Genomic DNA, 21,237 nt, shown 5'->3' with positions numbered 1-21,237 from the left:
TTAAATGCCTCTAGGAACCAGGGCAGTTAGGGACTGTGATGAACTTAAGAATAAATATCCGTCTCAACAGAGGCTCTAGGGAAAGCCTCTACCCTACTCTTTGTTGCCAGCTGAGAATGCAGGCCCAGTGTTATCAGAGGAGAGCTGAAAATCTGACTTTTAAATGCTGGCAGCTAATTCAATTTAATAAACAAACACCTATTCAGGCCAAATACAGCATGGCAAGAGCTATATGTGGACACCAGGATGCCCCTTTTACCACCTGATTTAAATTGAGCAACTGAGCTCTCAGGGGCTGAGCTACTTACCTGGAGGTCCACCATGGCTGCTAAGTCAGTCCCACATTGGAGCAGTTTCCTTCTCGAGGACATGGGATATGATGGACTTGGGTGGAGTGGGGGAGCAAGCCAGCTTATGTTTGGGGACCATGCGCTTGGAAGACTTTTTGGTTGGCATATCTGATCATAGGGAGCTATTACATATATGGATGGAAAACTGCTTTCTTAGATTTCCACTGCGTGATGCTGGGTACAAAAACAGTGACACTTCAGCCTTTCTAAAAGGTGCCATATTGTACAATGTAGCATAATAGGAAACTCAGCCATGTACATTGTATGCTTCATACTAGGCACTTTCCAAATGCTGGTTCCTTCCTATATCTTCCCTTTCTAAAATGTCTTTAAAAATTAAAAGCTTTAAAAATTGTATTAGCAAGTCTGACTTTCCCATTTTTTAACTAGCTGTACACGCAATCCTGTGCATTGTGAATTACTTATCTGTCCATTGCAGATGAAGAGACTGAAGCTAACGAAGTTAAATAATTTTTCCTAAGCCACATAGGGAGTGACTAGTGAAGCTGGACTTTGCTTTTCCATTACACAGGGGAGCCAGGAAAACTTCCTCAGGCTTTCCCAGACTTACAACCATAGAGCCAATGGATTAGAAGGGACTTCAGAGATTAACATGTCTAACTGCTTCATTTAAGAGGTAAGTGACTTGCTCAGAATCATAGAGACGAGAGAAATCCGTATCTCCTGACTCCTAATAATTTCTCCTTTCCCTGTACTATTTTGGAATCATAGTCACATTACCCAAAACAATGGTGAAAAGTAAAACGTTTGCATTGCTGGTCATATTTCCATTTTTATGCCTTCATTTCATTTCTTTTAGATCCAGCTAGATTTTCTTTAGATCCTTAGGCTCTTGCTAATTTTCATAACTGAGATAAATGGAATTCAAGTCTTTGAAATTACAGTGATTTTGCTCCTACAGTGGTGTGAATGTCTGTTGAATTTAGAGGGAGCTGCAGATCAAAGCAGAAGGGTGTATCAAATGTTAACGCAGATGCAGATGGTGTTTGACCCCAAAACCCACAAGAGGGTAAAAGACCATACTATAATTTAAATAGATGCTGAAGGCTTTTGTGGTTGTAATGTCGCTGGAAACCCAAGAAAGGACTTACTTCATGCAGTTTTGCCTATTTTGTTGTTTATTTTGATTACACAAAGCTCAAGGGTTCTTTTTACTTTAAAAATGTCTATTTCAGTTAAATAGACATATAACTGAATATGGTTATAATTTACCTTTTTTTTTTCTTTCCCTTCCTTTTTCTGGGATTGCATTTTGGTTACCCACAGAGATCTTTTTCTTGTCCTGTGATTTCTTTTTATCCAGATAACTTAGATAGGGCAATTGCCACAATATTAGTGTTAGCTTCATAGGGTGATCATATTGCAGAACAATTTTTGCAGTGGGAGATGGTCACCCCAGAACACATTGGGACCTTTCTTGTAATATAAAATGGAGGACAGAAATAGCATTGGAATTTCTTCTATATGAAGATATTTCCCTTCACAGTAAGAAATACATTAAGTCAGAGTAGTCAATATGGCCTGTGTTTGAATTCTGTCCCCATCACCTACTTGCCAGGTATGTGACCCTGGAGAAGTTATCTAACCTATCTGACCTCATTTGTTATCTCTCAAATGGTGATAATAACACCAACTTCAAAGGCTGTTGTGATAATTAAATATACCATATTGAACAGTGCCTGGCACAAGATAAATAATAAATTGTTCACTCATTCATTCATTTAACACTTGTTTATGGAACATCTACAATGAAGACCCAGAAGTGAACAAAATAGACAAAATTCCTGCCCACAACTGGTTTCCTTTCTTCTCTTTTCCTCTCTCTCAGGCACTTGATCCTCACCACTAAAGCCAGACCACCTAGAATGCATATTCCTGCTCTTCCAAAGAATTCATTCCTTTGGAATTTCTGCTAGTCAACAATTATATTTTGTGCTTAGACTTCCTTTTTTGCACAAAGCCAAAGAATGTGTGATGGAATTGCAAAATTTAACCTACACTACCAACTGCATGTGCAGAAAAACGAACTCTATTTAGTCTATAACTATTTTTGGCTTCCCTCCTAAGCCCTCGCCTTCCGGTTGGGTGTCGGGGATGGAGGATGAATAATGTAAGCGAAATGCGTGGCCTAAAATGTAGTTTGATTCAAGAATCCACTTGGATAATGTTCTGCTTCTTTTGGGTAAAAATACTCAGACTCTCAGCCTCTTCCTCCTCTGCTTGCCTGGCACATGGGGAAAGGGCCGAGGCTTATGCAACCTCATGGTGGTGGAGGGCAGTTGGTGTTCTCAGCCACAGTTCCCTGCCTGACCCCCAGGCTGTTGCCCCTTTTCCACATTGTACTGCTTGTCCAGTGGGTGTTTGTGGCTGAAGCCCAGGCAAGTGCGCTTGTGGTTGGTCTCTATGGGCCAGGTCAAAGTCCAGCTGCGTGCTCTGGCAGACCTGCCCTCATTTCAGTTTCCCCTGGTGCTGAGATCCCTTTGAAGTCTGCTGGCTTCACCCAGCCCTGGCCTCACCTGCCTCTGGCAAGCAGCGAGAATTGCCCTTTTTGGGTCTTCTCTACATGTCCATGTTTGACCATGCTACACTGCCTAGGATGAGGCTTGGTCCCCAGATTTGTATGACAGCATGCTGCACACGAGGCTACATCCTTCCAGAGTCCAGGAGGAATCCCTTCAAGAGTGATCCGTGCTCTGCCTTTCCTAAATCACAGTCTCCTACCTGGGCCAAATTCAGAAGGGTGGGGGAGGAGAGGTTAGAACAGCCTTCATTTCACTTTCTCCTTCAATCCTTCTCTCTCTGTCTCTCTCTGTCTCTCTCTCTCTTTCTCTCTCCTCGTCTCTCTATTTTGCTCTCTCTCCCTTCCATTCTCACAATTCCTCACAGTAACAAAGGGCAGGGTTTTCTTTTCATCATATCTTTTTCCTGATTCTAGCCTCCTAGCAAAATCTCAGCAACAAGCATTTTACTATTTTTTCTTTTTTTTTTTTTTTTTACATCATTGTGGTAGAACTCTATAATCTGAAGCTTCCATTCTTGGTTGTTAAAATTCTAAAGGCTTCATAAAAGAGATCAGTAAATCCCTTTTCAAGGGGATTTTAAATGCCTTTTTTTTTTTTTTTTTGAAATTGGAATGACAGAAACAGAACATTATTCTTTCTCTTGTCTTCTTTCTATAAAAATTCAAAACTTCCTTAAAAAAAAAAAAAAAAAAACACCACACATGCACACACACAAACCTTCTGGGCAATTGGTTGCCTAAGGCAGACTAGTGTGAAGATTTCTATTCAGTAAGGTAAAAAGGGAAAAGTATGTTAAAAGTTTAAGATTTTACCCCTGTTATAAAACCATGGTTCTGGCCTTCAAGGAGCTCCTTGTTTATTAGCTTGATGGTACCCTGCTTATCCAGGTGACTGAACTGCACCCAGATGAGAATGGCCCTGGAAACTTGACCTACTGTCCATTGATATGGAGTCAGTGGCAGTTTGCATGCTTTTAAGTTAAGCTTCTCCTCCTTTACCAATGTGCCTCACTTACCTTATTATGGAGGTATATTATTATGGAGGAATATTATTATTCCTCTTACTCTTTATTATCCTGTCTCCATCCTTGATGTTGGATTTCTTTCTTTTCCTTCTCTTTTTCTCCTTCCTCCAATATTTGCACCAGCCTGAGCACACATACAGGCATTTGCATAAACATGAACATTTTCATCACACATTTTTATTTGCCCATATATACACATTTACAGTCCTCTGTTGCTCTAGCTTTTTGTACAGAGCTTTCTCTTTTGCCCTTCTATGTATATGAGCATTAATCTCTTAATATAATGATAATTGTTGCTATAATTTATTGAACAGCTATTGCATGCTAAACATTGCAAGGTCCTTTTATATTGGTTCTCTCATTTAATCCTGATAATCCTCATTGTATGTAAGAAGAAACTGAGGCCCAGAGAGAAGATAAAAATTTGTCCAAGGCTGCAGAATGAGTACATGAACCCAGGTTTCATTGTCTTCAACGCCTATTCCATTAAGGCACGCTGTTCTGAACAAAAATGTAAACTTTTGGGTAAAGAGTTTATGAGAGTTGAATTATCTGTCCACAGTAACCCTGAATATGGAACTCAAACATTATCTGAGAATGGTCTTAAAACCATTATTTCTAAGGGAAGAATGGGGAACTCCTTTTCAAAGATGATTAATCCTTGATGCAATTCTATTAGAAGTGCTGACTAATGGTCTGATGACTGCTTATTTTGATCTTAGTGTTGGTAAAGAGGGCACTACAAGCCAGGAAATGGAAAGAAGCTTACAGATTTTAGCCATTCAAAATTGCTAACAGTGGAGGTCTCCATATTATGTTGGTTCCAACTTTTTTTCTGGGCTAATTTAACCACTTCCTCTTCCATTTTTGTTTTGTTCTGGCAGGCCGAGTTATTTCTCCCTTTTCTGTTTAGGTTGTTTTTAATTTTAAAAATCACATTTAACTTCTTATTTTTTTTTTTAAGCATCTTTTAGCATCTATCCTTATTTTCTCCCCTTTCTTGTTTAAATTTTGTCCCTCTTTCTCTTGTTTTGGTTCTTGTATTCTGAAAATAAAGTATACTGGAATTTTAATCTCTAAAATCCTGATCATCACAGGTAGGGTCCTATTTTCAACTTCTGTTCATGACTGGCCAACTTGTTCATCAATCACAATTGTACCATTGTAGCAGATGTCAAGTGTAGGGCCCCACTGGTATATTGTTTATTCTGTAAGGTTTACTAAAAGATAATGGGTGGGTGAATGAAAAACTTGACTGAGCATTGTCTCTAGAAAAAGAAATCAGTGGGTAAGTGAATGTGTGGGCATGTGTGCATGTGTGTGTATATTTGGGAATGAGAAGGGGAATGAACTCTACTTGAAGAAGAGGTAGCTATTTGACATGAGTTAAGTCTCAGCACACTCTTGAACCAAGAAGGACTCTACTACCAAATTAAAATGATGATCCAGAGCAGCTAAGTGAATGACCTTTTAAGGATTAGGGGAAAGAAAGTAATAAAAGAAGGAGAGTTTCTGAAGAGACTGCATAATCTAAACTAAAGCATATTTAACCTCCTTCCTCTCCCACTGACATCCCCCTTTTCCCTCTGATTTCCTTGACTGGGTTGTCCTCAAAAGAGAATGGGTGATATGAACTAATTATAATGTGTAAGCTCATAGATGTAAAATATGGAACATAGGTAACTAGGATATACAATGAGGCTAAAGAATGGGGAGCGGTTACTTAACATGTGCAGAATGTTTAACTAGGTTGAACTTAAATGTTTGTAAATGGACAGAGGTGAAGGTAGCCTGTTATTGTCAGAATAATTAACAGTACTGAATGGTGGGTGAATGTGGTGGGAAGGGGAAGTTTAGAGTCATGTATGTCACCAGAAGGAAAGTTAGAGGTTGAAACATAAGAATGCATAACACAGTGAATCCTGTGGTGGACAATGTCCGTGATTAACTGTATAAATATTTAAAAAGTTCTTTCATGAACTAGAACAAATATATGGCACTATTACATGTAGTTCATAATAGAGAGATATATGGGGAAAATATACCTATTGAAAGCTATGGATTATGGTTAACAGTAATATGTTAATATCGTTCATGAACAGTAACAAATGCACCACACCAATACTATGGGTCAATAATAGTGGGGTATAAAGGGTATGGGAAGATTTGGGCTTTCTTTTATCTTTTTATCTCTTTTCTGGAATAACAAAAATGTTCTAAAATTGATCATGGGGATGTATGCCCAACTATATTATGATACTGTGAGCTGTTGATTGTGTACTTCAGATGGTTTGTGTGGTGTGTGAATATATCTCAATAAAATTCCATTTAAATAAAAGGGGGTGGGGAAGAGAATGAGGAGGATTCCTATAGGGATTCCCATCTCAGAACAAAGAAAGATCTTCACAGGTTCCTGTGTCAGAGGAAGGGGAACAGGTCTTTTGTGACTTGGAGGAAGCAAGATTAGTTCCTCAAGCTTCTCTGTTATTTTGAGATACAAGATTTTTGGCCCTGAAGGTGCTGTGGCCTTTCAGGAAACTTTTCACAGCTATGATATCAGAGGCACTTGGAAGAAATGAACCCTGCAAAACCATTTTGACCTGTGTGCAATACTACAGTAATTGATGGACAGACATATTAGTAAGAACTGATTTCAAAGTGTACTATTTATTAATTGTTAAATTTTAAGAAATTATTTGTAAAAACATCACATCACATAACATCTGTATTCCTGAGCTTGTTTTATTGATGTACATGTAATTTAAACCATGGTTTCCTGAAGAGCAATATGTACAGTTGGGCTTAAGCATTTAGAAAAATCCATGATATCCAGCTTGAGGTGCCAGACAGTGGCTCTTACATCTGGCTGAGACTATTTATGCTCTCAGATTCCTCCTAAGCATTGAGCAGGGGGGTGGGATGTCCAAGCTGATCTGCTTTTGCTTACTTCCCTAAGCATGCTGCTTTACTTTCTTTGGGAACAATGCCACTTCACCCTGCCAGAGTTCGCTGGAAAAAAAAAAAAAGGAATGTAGTGAATATACTGACCTTCACAGACAAAGAAGCTGTCACCAACTCTCTCAGAATAGGGCATGCTTCCCAAGTCATTTTTCTAGTTGTGACCAAGGTCCAGCTTTAACCATTCAGGTTCCTCTTCCCCACCCCCAGCCCTGCTCCTAACCAATAAAGGGCGTTTGGATTGAAGTTCAAGAACACTAATTGACTTGTAAGGGGAATCAGATCCAAATAACTGCAGGGGAAATCTGTAATCAGGAACAAACAGCAGTCCACAGCAGATAATTAGTAGGAAACAAAAGACAATGATTTAGCATCTGAACATGTTTTCTTGCACTTTTACTTTTTTTTTCCCTTTAAATGCAAATCAGGGTCTTATTCAGAGGGTTTAAGTGTCAAAGGAGTAGCTTTCGAAAAGAAAAGTTTAGAATTATAGAAGAGTATTCTTTTCCTAGTGAGTAAAATAAGTAATTGGTTCAGGAAAACACTCCCTGGAAACTATGGCCAAACAGCCCAACATCAGGACGATCAACCAAATCAGGAAACGTGATTCCAGCGGGTCTGTAGCCCTTTCTTTTCCTGCAGGAGTTAGGAATCCTCCCACACTCTTTAACATAGCACCTTAAGGGATACATTGCCAGCCCCTTTCAGTTGTAACCTCCAGAGAGAACAGTCAATGGGAGATTTAAGAGGAACTGTGGGATACTAACATGCAGATAATTTTCAACTTCAAGAGAGGGAAATTGGAACAAAGATATCCAACAATTTTAAAGATATGCCTGTCATTATCAGAAGGCTTAACTGAATCATATGGCTTTCAGAATTTAGGAAGCAGGCTAACCTGATAAAAGGAAACTAAATTTATAGAAGACAGAGTATAGTTTAAAAAACAAACAAACCAGTTACTTGGTTGCCAGGGTAACTTTTCCTGATTGGAATAAGACAGACATGTGATGCAAAAATACACTTGGTTCCTCTGAGCACACATTTACCATCTCTATTCTTGTGCCCAAACTTTGTAAGAGAGAAAGGGCAGAGTTTTCCTTCTCATTAAACAAAGAGATGCAATGGAGGTAGAGTGGGAAATGAGATGATTCAGAGTGTTGGGGAGGCACTTAATACCTTCTTTCTGATAAACTGTCAACAGGCAGTCAAATGCTAGAACTGCTTCTGGCACTGGAGCAGTTAAGAGACTTTTGAGGTCAAAGCTATAAGCCTTGAAGTAATGGGAAGCCATGTCTAAGCTTTTCAAAAATCAGAGGGCTTCTTTTAGAAAAGAATAGGAATTAGATTAAGCTAATGTTGCTTAACACATGAAATTTGTTGAAAGCAAGTCACAGAGCCCAAGAAATAATCAGCTTCTATACAGGGTCCTTCAAACTCACACCTAAAATGATGACAAATGTTACAAAGAGCAGAGAAAAGCTTTGAGTCAGGCTAGAGCAAAAGAAAGGAAAGAATTCCAGAACCTCTTGTCTGATACAATTATAGACTGCAAGTGGTAAGGCATACCAGGGACCTGATAGTGGCTCTAAAATTAACTCATTTTTTATTTTCAAAAATAATGCATCTGGAAAAGTTAATGACACACAATTTCAAAATTAAAAATCATGGTTATTTTAAGTTACCTACAGTTAACATTGTAGCTAGCACATAATATTCACTAAATTAATATTAGTCATTTTAAAGTGTATCTGTGCATGTTTATATACATATTTTCCCAGACATATCTACCCATTAAACTCATTTTAAAAAGTATACTTAAAAAAAAAAAGTATACTTTTAGTGCTAAGCCATATATTAGAAATATTTTTCCATGTCACTAAATATATTTTGTTGTTTCCTTTACTTTTCTATATTTCACCACAATATCTATGTGCTTTTAAACATAACAAAATTGAATGTTGACCATCTTTGGCTCTATCTGCAAATCAACAGACCTTGTCTGTAAGGGCAATGAAATCCCCTCCAGTCAGGAAAGAGATTATGAAAAAAACAGAGCCCCCAACGGAGGAACAATAAGGCAGAGATTGAATTTGCACATATTTATTTTAATTATGTAAAACTATGAACTAAAGAAAGGAAGATCCAATCTGAGCCCAGAAGAGTGAGATGAGCCCCTCCCTTCCTTGCTATATGACCCCTCCCATTTCTTCTTTCCCTCTCCCTCCCCTTGCCCACTCCCCAGATGTGCTCTTGTTGGCTTGGTCACTCCAGGATTTCCTGATTATAATGAGGAAGCACAGCTGATCACTCCAGTGAGTTCAGATCCAGACCTCCTCACCTTTTGACCTTTAGCCCCACCTCTGTTTACCAGTCTGCAAACTGGCACACATGACTGTAAATAGAAGAAAAAGAAAGAAGTCAAAGAAGCAAAGCAACATGTGCCAAGCGGCTGCTGGCTCTGCAGAGCCACACCTTGTTTCTCTCTTCCTGTGTCATGACAAGAACCAGAGGCTTGGGCAGCTTTACTTTAGGGTAGGAACAGATACGCAGTGCACAAGCAGATACTTACCTACCCGAGGCAATTATATTACATTGAGAGAGTAAAAGGCACCACATGGTGTTTTACTTCCCTTGGCTGCCCAACCAAATATCATGCAGTGCGTTGGCTTAAACAATGGGAATGTATTTGCTCATGGTTTTGAGGTTAGGAATAAGTCCAAATCAAGTCATCATTAAGGCGATGTTTTCTCCCTGAACATTGTGGCATTCTGGGGCTTGCACTGCCCTTGATCCTCTGTCCTTAGCTTGTCAGAGGGCAAGGCACATGGCGACATCTCCTGGTCTCTCCCTTCTCTTCTGGGTTCTATTGATGTTCAGCTTCTGACTGCTCCCTCTGTGGCTTTCTCTCTCTTGTGTCTCAATTTCATTCTGCTTATAAAGCCCTGATTGAGGTGGGCCACACCTTAATTGAAGTAACCTCATCAGAAGGTCCTACTTACAGTGGGTTCACACCCACAGGAATGGATCAAGTTTAAGAACATGTTTTTCTGGGGTACATATAGCTCCAAACCGCCACTGATGGGAACTTCATTTTCTCACCATCACATTAGTAGGCCAATCTGCATCTTTTCCCAACTTCTCTCATGGTCCTGTTCCTACCAAAAGCCTTCTCTCTAATTCTGTTCTGGGGCCCAGTTCTTCCTCCTACTGAACATTAACCATGTTTCTTCTCTTACCTTTCTCCAGCATCATCCATCTCATTCTCCAACATAATCTTATTCTATTAGCTATCAAATTAAAAAACAAGCACGAACAAACAGAAATCCTATGGTGAGCTCATAGCTACCTCCAGCTACCATTCCCCCCCCCATTTTTATGCTTTTTTTTTTTTTAAAGTAAAACCAAAAGTTTTATTAATGCTCTTTCTGCTGCCTCAACTCCATTTTATTCTTCAGCAAACTCTAACTTGCCTTTTGTCTCCACTATTTACTGAACTTTGGTCGAAGTTACCAATGCCCTCCATGTTGACAAAACAATTGAGATGTTTTATCTTGTATTTGCCATTCTCCCAGCAGCATTCCACATGGTGGGACATTCCACCCTTCTTCCCCTACTTCAGTGACATCTTGCTAATCTGGGCTCTTTTCTACCATACTCACTAATCTTTCTCCATCTTTTTCTGCCTAATAGTTTGACTTAGGTCTAGCTTCTAATAGTTTGACTTAGGTCTAGATCCTGGTCCCCCTTTTCTTTTCTCTCTGCATTTGCTCTCTTGTGATCTTATCCATATCAAAGACTTGAAATACCATTTATATGCTGCTGACTCCCCTTGTGGATACTGTGGTACACCACTCAGACACTCCTTCAAGGCTAAGGCACTCATTTCCCCAGCTAGGAGTGTTGGCTCTTGGCAGCTCGTAGCTGATGTCTTCTCTGAGTACTATCTTCAGCCCAAGATTTCATCCCTCCCCCAAGAGCCACCTGTATTCCAAGGCTTGTTGAAGTAAGGTCTGGCCCCTTGACTCAATTAAGAGCAATTCTGAAGGAACATGCCAGCTCCAGAGCTCGCTGTAGGATTGGCTGAGGTCTCTGTTACAGTCGCAGTTCAACTTTTCCCTCTGCTCAACTGTGCTTCCCTTACAGATATTGTGTCCAAGAGCCTTCCTGTGGTTGATACTGTGACATACCCAATTTTCTTAGCTGCCTGGAATGCAGCAAACATACTCAGATAAGGTTGCCCTCAGGGAGCTTGCATCCAAAGACTGAGCAACATGGTGGCATGTTGGCTGTTGCCCCAACTTGTGATGGCACTGATGGGACATAATAACTTCAGAATCCCCCCTGGGGAGATACTGATACCCAGAGACCCAGTGTCATTATGTCCCCCCTCTCCCCATTAGAGTGGAGATTCACAGGCACCAGGAAATAAACAAATTTCTATTGAAATCCCAGCTATTGTAGGTCCACTGTGTCCACAGATTCACCCAGTGATCACTTCTCACATCTCTGAGTTCATAACTGGGGTCAACATACTGGAAGTTGGAGCAACCTCCACATTAGGTTGTTGGCCTGTGAGGAAATTGCTATCACATTGGAAAAGACCAAGTGGAAACCTCTGAAACAGATCCTACCTGCCACCATCCCCCCAAACCAAAACATAAAATCAACAACAATATTGCATCCTGGAGGTGATGGGATGGCAGAGAGTAATTCCACTATGAAAGTCCTAAAGGATACAGGAGTGGTGATCACTGTCATATTGCCATTGAGTTCACTAGTCTGGCCCCTACAGAAACTGGATGGTCCTGGGGAATCACTGCAGACAGACACAGGCATGACCAAGTAGTAGCCCTGACTGCAGCTACTGTGTGAGATATGGTTTCATTGCTAGAGAAATAAGATAAAATAGATTAATAAGGCCCAGGGACACTGTATGTAGCCACTGAGTTGGCAAATGCATTCTTTCCTACTACAGTTCTAAAGAGGATCAGAAACTGTTCACACTCAAATGAGTCAAAAAATATTCAATATCAGTTTTGCCTGAGGGCTATGTCTCTTCTCTCTCTCATAATATAGTCTAAAGAGATTTGGATCACCTTGACATGCCACTGAAAATCACATTGATTCATTCCATCAATAACATCATGTTGATTGGACAGAATTCTGGAAGCCTTGGTAAGACTCATGCAAGATAAAAATGAGGAAGATTTAACGTGATACTTTCTTCTCAAGGACTGGCATTCTGAGGCTGGCTGCTGGTGATCCTTGGTCCTTAGCTCCTATGTCACATAGAAGATGTCTCCTGATCGCTCCCTTTTTTGAGTTCTGTTGACCTTCAACTTCTTGCTTCCTGTGGCTTTCTCTCTCTGTCTGAACTTTCTGCTTGTAAAGGACTCCAGTAAAAGGATTAAGACTCATTGATTGGGGTGGGTCACACCTTAACTGAAGTAACCTCGACAACAGGTCCTACTTACAATGGGTTCACACTCACAGGAATGGATTAAGTTTAAGAACATGTTTTTCTGGGGTACATACAGTTCCAAACCACCACACATAATATTTCACATCCTATAATGACTGAAGAAAAAAAAATACCAATACTAAATATTGATGAGTTTGTGGAGCAACTGGAACTCTCCTATGTTTGTCGTAGGAGTACAAAATGTTACAATCATTTTGGAAAACTGTTGACAATCTCTTATAAAGTTAAACATACATCTACCCTATGACCTAGCAATTACCATCTGTACTTGTTTGAATCTGTTATGGTCCCTACAAAACCCATGTTCTTTAATGCAAGCTTGTGGGGGCAGACATTAATCTTTTGATTAGGGTGGGACCTTTTGATAAGGTGGTTTCCATGCAGATGTGGCCCCCGCCCACAGAGGGTGGGTCTTAATTAGATCACTGGAGTCCTTAAGAGAGCTGAGAGCCCCCAGAGACCTGGATGCTTGGAGACCCTGGTAGATGCAGACAGAAGGACATTTGAAGATACTAAGCTAAGAGATGAAGCCCAGAGTTTGCCCTAAAAAAACTAAGAGAGGACTCCTAGATGCTTAGAGAGAAATGCCCCAGGAGAACCAAGCAGACATCTGAGAGAAGCTAGGAGATACAGGAGCCCAGAGACATTTTGGAGAAAGTCATTTGAAACACAACCCAGGAGCAAAGGGCCAGCAGACACCAGCCTTGTGCCTTCGCAGTTGACAAAGGTTTTCCAGATACCATCGGCCTTCCTTCAGTGGAGGTATCCTCTTGCTGATGACTTAGTTTTGACACTTTTATGGCCTTAGAACTGGAAATTTGTAACTTAATGAATACCCTTTATAAAAGCCAATCCATTTCTCGGTATTTTGCATCTCAGCTTTAGCAAACCAGAACACCATCCTAAGCATTTACCCCCCAAAATTAAACAACAACAACACATATCCACAAAAAAACTTTTACAAGAAGTTTTAGCAGTCTTATACATAATACCAAAAAACTAGAATCAAAGCAAATGGCAAACAAGAGGGAAATGGATAATCAGATTGTGATGTATGGAACACTAATCAGTAATGAAAAGGAAAAAACTACTGCTGCATGAAACAATGTGAATGAATCAGAAAAGTATTATGTTGAGTGATAGAAACCAGATATAAAGAATTCATACCCTAAGACTCCATTTGTATGAACCACTAGAATAGGCAAAAGTAATAAATGGTTATCAAAATATATGAAGTTTAATTATACACAAAACTAATCTATGGTGATAGAAATCAAAGCAGTGGATGTCTATGGGTTGTGAATTTCACTGGAAAGGACAGGAGGAAACTTTCTGGGGTGAGGGAAATTTTCTGTGTCTTGATTGTGGTTTTGGTTACATGGTATATAGAGTTATCAAAACTCGTCAGATTGTGCACTTATGATCTGTGTATTTTACTATAGGTAAATTTTCACTAAATACAAACTTTTTAAATGAAAAAACTGATATCAGTTCACACCCATCTGAACTGGCAAAAATTACCTCTTGCTGTCAAGGATGTGGGCAAATGAGTACTCACATCCCTTCCTGCAGGAAATGTAAACAGTTTCAGTCTTTTTTTTTTTCTTTTTTTTCCTTGTTTTTTTTTTTTTAACTTTTTTTAAATCAACTGTATGAAAAATAAAACAAATAAAACAAAATTAAAAAAATTAAAAAAAAACATACAACAAAAGAACATTTCAAAGAGACCATAATAAGGGAGTAAGAAAAAGACAACTAACCTAAGATAACTACTTTACTTCCAACATGTTCCTACTCTACCCCAAGAAAGTAACCTAATATAACAACATTTCTGTGAACTTGTTCCTACTATACACATCAGAAATTAACAGACCATAGTCATTCCTGGGCATTCCCAGAATGTTAAATTTACCCACGATAGCTTATCTGTTCTTATTGGATTATTCCCCCTTCCTTAATTACTCTCTATTGCTAGTTCCCCTACATTCTACATTATAAACCATTTGTTTTACATTTTTCAAAGTTCACATTAGTGGTAGCATAAAATATTTGTCTTTTTGTGCCTGGCTTATTTCACTAAGCATTATGTCTTCAAGGTTCATTCATGTTGTCATATGTTTCACGACATCGTTCCTTCTTACTGCCGTGTAGTATTCCATCGTGTGAATATATCACATTTTATTTATCCATTCATCTGTTGAAGGACATTTGGGTTGTTTCCATCTCTTGGCAATTGTGAATAATGCTGCTATGAACATTGGTGTGCAGATATCTGTTTGTGTCACTGCTTTCCGATCTTTCGGGTATATACCGAGAAGTGCAATCACTGGATCGAAGGGTAACTCTATATCTAGTTTTCTAAGGAACTGCCAGACTGTCTTCCAGAGTGGCTGAACCATTATACAGTCCCACCAACAATGAATAAGAGTTCCAATTTGTCCACATCCCCTCCAGCATTTGTAGTTTCCTGTTTGTTTAATGGCAGCCATTCTAATTGGTGTGAGATGATATTTCATTGTGGTCTTAATTTGCATCTCTCTAATAGCTAGTGAAGCTGAACATTTTTTCATGTGTTTCTTGGCCATTTGTATTTCCTCTTCAGAGAAGTGTCTTTCCATATCTTTTGCCCATTTTATAATTGGGCTGTCTGATCTATCATCATTGAGTTGTAGAATTTCTTTATATATGCAAGATATCAGTCTTTTGTCAGATACATGGTTTCCAAAAATTTTTTCCCATTGAGTTGGCTGCCTCTTTACCTTTTTGAGAAATTTCTTTGAGGTGCAGAAACTTCTAAGCTTGAGGAGTTCCCATTTATCTATTTTTTCTTTTGTTGCTTATGCTTTGGGTGTAAAGTCTAGGAAGTGGCTGCCTAATACAAGGTCTTGAAGATGTTTTCCCACATTATCTTCTAAGAGTTTTATGGTACTTTCTTTTATAATGAGAACTTTCATCCATTTGGAGTTAATTTTTGTGTAGGGTGTGAGGTAGGGGTCCTCTTTCATTCTTTTGGATATGGATATCCAACTCTCCCAGCCCCATTTGTTGAAAAGACCTTTATGACCCAGTTCAGTGACTTTGGGGGCCTTATCAAAGATCAGTCAGCCATAGATCTGGGGGTCTATCTCCAAATTTTCAATTTGATTTCATTGATCTATATGTCTATCTTTGTGCCATTACCATGCTGTTTTGACAACTGTGGCTTTATAATAAGCTTCAAAGTCAGGGAGTGTAAGTCCTCCCACTTGGTTTTTCTTTTTTAGAGTGTCTTTAGCAATTCGAGGCATCTTCTCTTTCCAAATAAATTTGATAACTAGCTTTTCCAAGTCTGCAAAGTAGGTTGTTGGAATTTTGATTGGGATTGCATTGAATCTGTAGATGAGTTTGGATAGAATTGACATCTTAATGACATTTAGCCTTCCTATCCATGAACATGGAATATTTTTCCATCTTTTAAGGTCCTTTTCTATTTCTTTTAGTAGAGTTATGTAGTTTTGTTTGTATAGGTCTTTTATATCTTTGGTTAAGTTTATTCCTAGGTACTTGATTTTGTTAGTTGCTATTGAAAATGGTATCTTTTTCGTGAGTGTCTCTTCAGTTTGTTCATTTCTAGCACATAGAAACATTACTGACTTATGTGAATTAATCTTGTATCCCGCTACTTTGCTAAATTTTTTACCTCTAGTAGCTGTATCGTTGATTTCTCAGGGTTTTCCAGACATAAGATCATATCATTGGCAAACAATGACAGCTTTACTTCTTCCTTTCCAATTTGGATGCCTTTTATTTCTTGTCTTGCCGGATTGCCCTGGCTAGCACTTCCAGCACAATGTTGAATAACAGTGGTGATGGCGAGCATCCTTGTCTTGTTCCTGATCTTAGAGGGAAGGCTTTCAGTCTCTCACCATTGAGTACTATGCTGGCTGTGGGTTTTTCATATATGCTCTTAATTATATTGAGGAAGTTTCCTTCAATTCCTACCTTTTGAAGTGTTTTTATCAAAAAGGGATGTTGGATTTTGTTAAATGCTTTTTCATCATCTATTGAGATGATCATTTGATTTTTCCCTTTTGATTTGTTAATGTGTTGCAATACATTGATCGATTTTCCTATGTTGAACCATCCTTGCATACCTGGAATGAACCCCACTTGGTCATGGTGTATGATGTTTTTTTAATGTGTCTTTGGATTTGGTTTGCAAGTATTTTGTTGAGGATTTTTGCATCTATATTCATTAGGGAGATTGGCTGGTAGTTTTCCTTTTTTGTAGCATCTTTGCCTGGTTTTGGTATTAGATTGATGTTAGCTTCATAATATGAGTTAGGTAGTGTTCCATTTTCTTTGATGTTTTGAAAGAGTTTAAGTAAGATTTGTGTCAGTTCTTTTTGGAAAGTTTGGTAGAATTCTCCTGTGAAGCCATCTGGCCCTGGGCATTTATTTGTGGGAAGATTTTTGATGACTGATTGGATCTCTTTGATTGTGATTGGTTGGTTGAGGTCTTCTGTTTCTTCTCTGGTCAGTCTAGGTTGTTCATATGTTTCCAGGAAATTGTCCATTTCCTCTACATTATCCAGTTTGTTGCCATACAGTTGTTCATAGTATCCTCTTATAATCTTTTAAATTTCTTCGGGATCTGCAGTAATTTCACCTTTCTCATTCATTATTTTGTTTATATGGGTCTTCTCTTTTTGATTTTGTCAGTCTAGCTAGGGGCTTGTCAATCTCATTGATCTTCTCAAAGAACCAACTTTTGGTGTTATTTATCTTCTCTATTGTTTTTTTTTGTTCTCTATGTCATTTATTCCTGCTTTAATCCTTGTTATTTCTTTTCTTCTACTTGGTTTAGGATTGGTTTGCTGTTCATTTTCTAGCTTCTTCAGTTGATCCATTATCTCTCAGTTCTTTGATTTTGACTCTTTCTTCCTTTTTAATATATGCGTTTAGTGCTATAAATTTCCCCCTCAGTACCGCTTTTGCTGCATCCCATAGGTTTTGGTATGTTGTGTTCTCATTTTCATTCGTCTCTATATATTTAGCAATTTCTCTTGCTATTTCTTCTTTAACCCACTGATTGTTTAGGAGTGTGTTGTTTAACCTCCAGGTATTTGTGAATTTTCTAAGTCTCTGATGGTTATTGACTTCTAATTGTATTCCATTGTGGTCGGAGAATGTGCTTTGAATAATTTTGATCTTTTTAAATTTATTGGGGCTTGTTTTATGTCCCAGCATATGATCTATTCTGGAGAAAGTTCCGTGAGAACTAGAGAAGAATGTGTATCCTGGTGATTTGGGATGTAATGTTCTATATATGTCTGTTCAATTCATTTATCAGATTGTTTAGGTTTTCAATTTCCTTATTGGCCTTCTGTCTGGTTGATCTATCTATAGGAGAGAGTGATGTGCTGAAGTCTCCCACAATTATTGTGGAAACATGAATTGCTTCCTTTAGTTTAGCCAGTGTTTCTCTCATGTATTTTGTGGCACCTTGATTGGGTGCATAAACATTTATGATTGTTATTTCTTCTTGTTGAATTGCCCCTTTTATTAGTATGTAATGGCCTTCTTTGTCTCTCAAAACATCCCTGCATTTGAAGTCTATTTTATCTGAGATTAATATTGCTACACCTGCTTTCTTTTGGCTGTAGCTTGCATGAAATATTTTTTTCCATCCTTTCACTTTCAATTTCTTTGTGCCTCTCTGTCTAAGATGAGTCTCTTGTATGCAACATATTGATGTTTCTTTTTTTTTTTTTTGATCCATTCTGTGAATCTATATCTTTTAATTGGGGAGTTCAATCCATTTACATTCAACGTTATAACCATGAAGGTATTTCTTGAATCAGCCATCTTATCCTTTGGTTTATATTTGTCATATATATCTTTCCCTCTCTCTATTAATATCCTTTAATGTACCCATACCGAATCTCTTTAGTACTGAACCTTTCTCCATGTCTCTCTCTCCTTTCTTTGTTTCTCTGTCTGTAGGGCTCCCTTTAGTTTCTGAAGTAGGGCAGGTCTCTTGTTAGCAAATTCTCTCAGCATTTGTTTGTCTGTGAAAAATTTAAGCTCTCTCTCAAATTTGAAGGAGAGCTTTGCTGGATAAAGTATTCTTGGTTGGAAACTTTTCTCACTCAGAATTTTAAATATGTCGTGCCACTGCCTTCTCGCCTCCATGGTGGCTGCTGAGTAGTCACTACTTAGTCTTATGCTCTTTCCTTTGTATGTGGTGAATTGCTTTTCTCTTGCTTCTTTCAGAACTTGCTCCTTCTCTTCCATAGTTGACAGTGTGATCAGAATGTCTTGCAGTGGGTTTATTTGGATTTATTCTACTTGAAGTTAGCTGGGCATTTATGATTTGTGTATTTATGGTGTTTAGAAGATTTGCAAAGTTTTCCCCAACAATTTCTTTGAATACTCGTCCTAGACCTTTACCCTTTTCTTCCCCTTCTGGAACACCAATGAGTCTTATATTTGGATGTTTTATATTATCTATCATATCCCTGAGGTCCATTTCGATTTTTTTGATTTTTTTCCCCATTCTTTCTTTCGTGCTTTCATTTTCCATTCTGTCATCTTCCAGATCACTGATTCGTTGTTCAACTTCCTCTAGTCTTGTACTATGAGTATCCAGAATCTTTTTAATTTGGTCAACAGTATCTTTAATTTCCATAAGATCATCTATTTTTTTATTTAGTCTTGCAGTGTCTTCTTTATGCTCTTCTAGGGTCTTCTTGATGTCCTTTATATCCCGTGCCATGGTCTTGTCATTCATCTTTAGTTCTTTGATTAGTTGCTGTAGGTACTGTGTCTCTTCTGATCTTTTGATTTGGGTGCTTGGGCTTGGGTTATCCATATCATCTGGTTTTTTCATATGCTTTAAAATTTTCTGTTGTTTTTTGGCCTCTTGGCATTTGCTTAACTTGATAGGGTTCTTTTAGGATTTGTAGACCAATTGAAATCCTTATCTCTAATTTGTCCGATCTACAGCTTCGTGGAGTACACTTTCTCTAACTAACCAGCAGGTGGTGTCCATGAGCCACCTGTTCCCCTCTAGCCAGTTCTCCCCCACTTTGCCTTTGTGGTGAGTTGGGGAGTGAGTCTTATGGGGTCCAATTGGTGCACCAAGCTTGCGTGTGTAGTTGGTATTGCCTGCCCTGTATATGGGGCGTGCGTCTGGGTGGTCGGGAGGGGGGCTCTAACAATCAAATCTCCCTGGTGTTCCTGGAGTTTTAAAGCTGCTGCAATAGTCTAATCTTTCAGTCAGTCCTGCCACAGTTTGTCTCTGCCACTGACCCACAAGTCCTTGGTATGGCCCCTGAGACTTGCGAGTGGGTCCCTCTTCCAGGCCGTGTATCCCCTGGTCCTCTGTTGAGGGATGACTATGCTATGTCACAGGTGAGTGCTGTCCCCCCAGGGTGGTTCTGGGCTGCTGGGCTGTGTAGGGAGGCTCCCAGTCTGCTGAGCGGACGCCCCCCTTTTCTTGGGAAGTTGTGGTGTTTAGTGAATTTTCTCAGCCACTGGATTATTGCCTTTTGTCTCAGAGCTCTCTTAGTTCTGCTCTTGTCTTGACCTGCCCAAATTGCAAGTCTTTGAGGCTTTCTGTATTGGGCTTCTTAGAGTAATTGTTTTAGAAAAAGAAAAAAAAGATTAAAAAAAGGGTGGGGGGCCCTCCTCGCAGATCTAATGGGTTATTGAAATGCTAAGGGACAAAGCAATTAGGACCATTAAGGAAAAGTCCAAAGGGCAGAGAGATCAGTTTTTCTTCGGGATTTGCATATGAGCCTCAGGGCCTGAGCTCTGCCCTTCCCCTTTCTATGTTTACCAGAACTCCAAAAAGTCTCTGCTTTTCTTTTTGGGCTTTTCTTGCTGTTTCTTGCTATCCCTATCTCCTCTCTGCTGGGCTGGCTGCTCTCAGATTCTCTGGTGTCAGGTCTCAGTCTATCTATGATTGGAGTTTGGATCAGTTTCCGATAAGAGCTGCCACTGCAGTTCTCCCTTCTCGTTCCCCGTGCTGATGGCCCCTCCTCCCACAGGACTGAGCCTGGCAGGGAGGGGCGCAGGTCCCCTGGCCACAAAAACTTACAAATTTCGCTGATCTCAGCAGTTCGACGTGTTCATGAGTGTTGTGTGAAGTATGCCCAAAGTCAAATTGCTCTGCGGTGTCCAGTCCATGCAGTTCCTGGCTTTCTACCTACTTTCCTGGAAGAGTAACTAAAACATACACCTCACCAATCTGCTGTCTTGCCCCGCCTCAGTTTCATTCTTTTAAAGAAGCAATCTGTCATCTACATCTATTAAAGAAATAAAACGCTGACATCCTCTAATCCAGCAAACCCACTCCTAGGAGTCTACCCCATAGAGGTGAAATGCTTACTGAGGCAGTTAATATCAGCAAAGGAACTGGGAACAAATGAATGCCCATCAACAGGGAACAGCTGAGTCAATTATGGCACATTTGCCCCTTGGAGTATGATATATCCAATAAAATGATGAATTAAAGCCTTATCAGTTATCTTGAAGGGATTTCCACAAGTTAGTGTTGAGTGAGAAAAATGCATGTATACTATGATTTAATTTTTGCAAATCAAAACCAAAAATGTGCCACATTTATGTACATATATATAATGTAAACCTTATCTATGCCTCTTCAGGACTATCTGGTAGGAAACACTGGGTTGTTGATGTGAGTTACATTGGGAAGGAACAGTTAATAATGTGAGTGGAGGGAGAGAAAGAGAAAGAAGGAGTCAAGAACAAAGCAAAAAGACTTCACTAAAAAAAGAGCTTGCTTTTGATGTTACATTTCTGTATTTATGCAAGAATATATTTTTGCATAAATATATGAGTAAAGACATTGTTTAAGTTTCCTTGGTTGCT

General features: G+C 39.1%; 1 long non-coding RNA gene across 1 annotated transcript in view; it reads left to right on the top strand.

Moving 5' to 3' along the window:
• Positions 1–414: 414 nt before the first annotated feature.
• Positions 415–21,237, top strand: part of LOC119526950 — a 54,016-nt gene continuing 33,193 nt past the window's right edge. Inside the window, exon 1 of the long non-coding RNA XR_005215290.1 lies at positions 415–987. This is a non-coding gene — a long non-coding RNA (uncharacterized LOC119526950). The remainder of the gene's footprint in view (positions 988–21,237) is intronic.

Source organism: Choloepus didactylus, chromosome 2 (assembly GCF_015220235.1).
Source record: "Choloepus didactylus isolate mChoDid1 chromosome 2, mChoDid1.pri, whole genome shotgun sequence".
Classification (NCBI taxonomy): domain Eukaryota; kingdom Metazoa; phylum Chordata; class Mammalia; order Pilosa; family Megalonychidae; genus Choloepus; species Choloepus didactylus.
The sequence above is the reverse complement of the archived record's forward strand: the minus strand, read 5'-3'. Positions and strand labels throughout refer to the sequence as shown.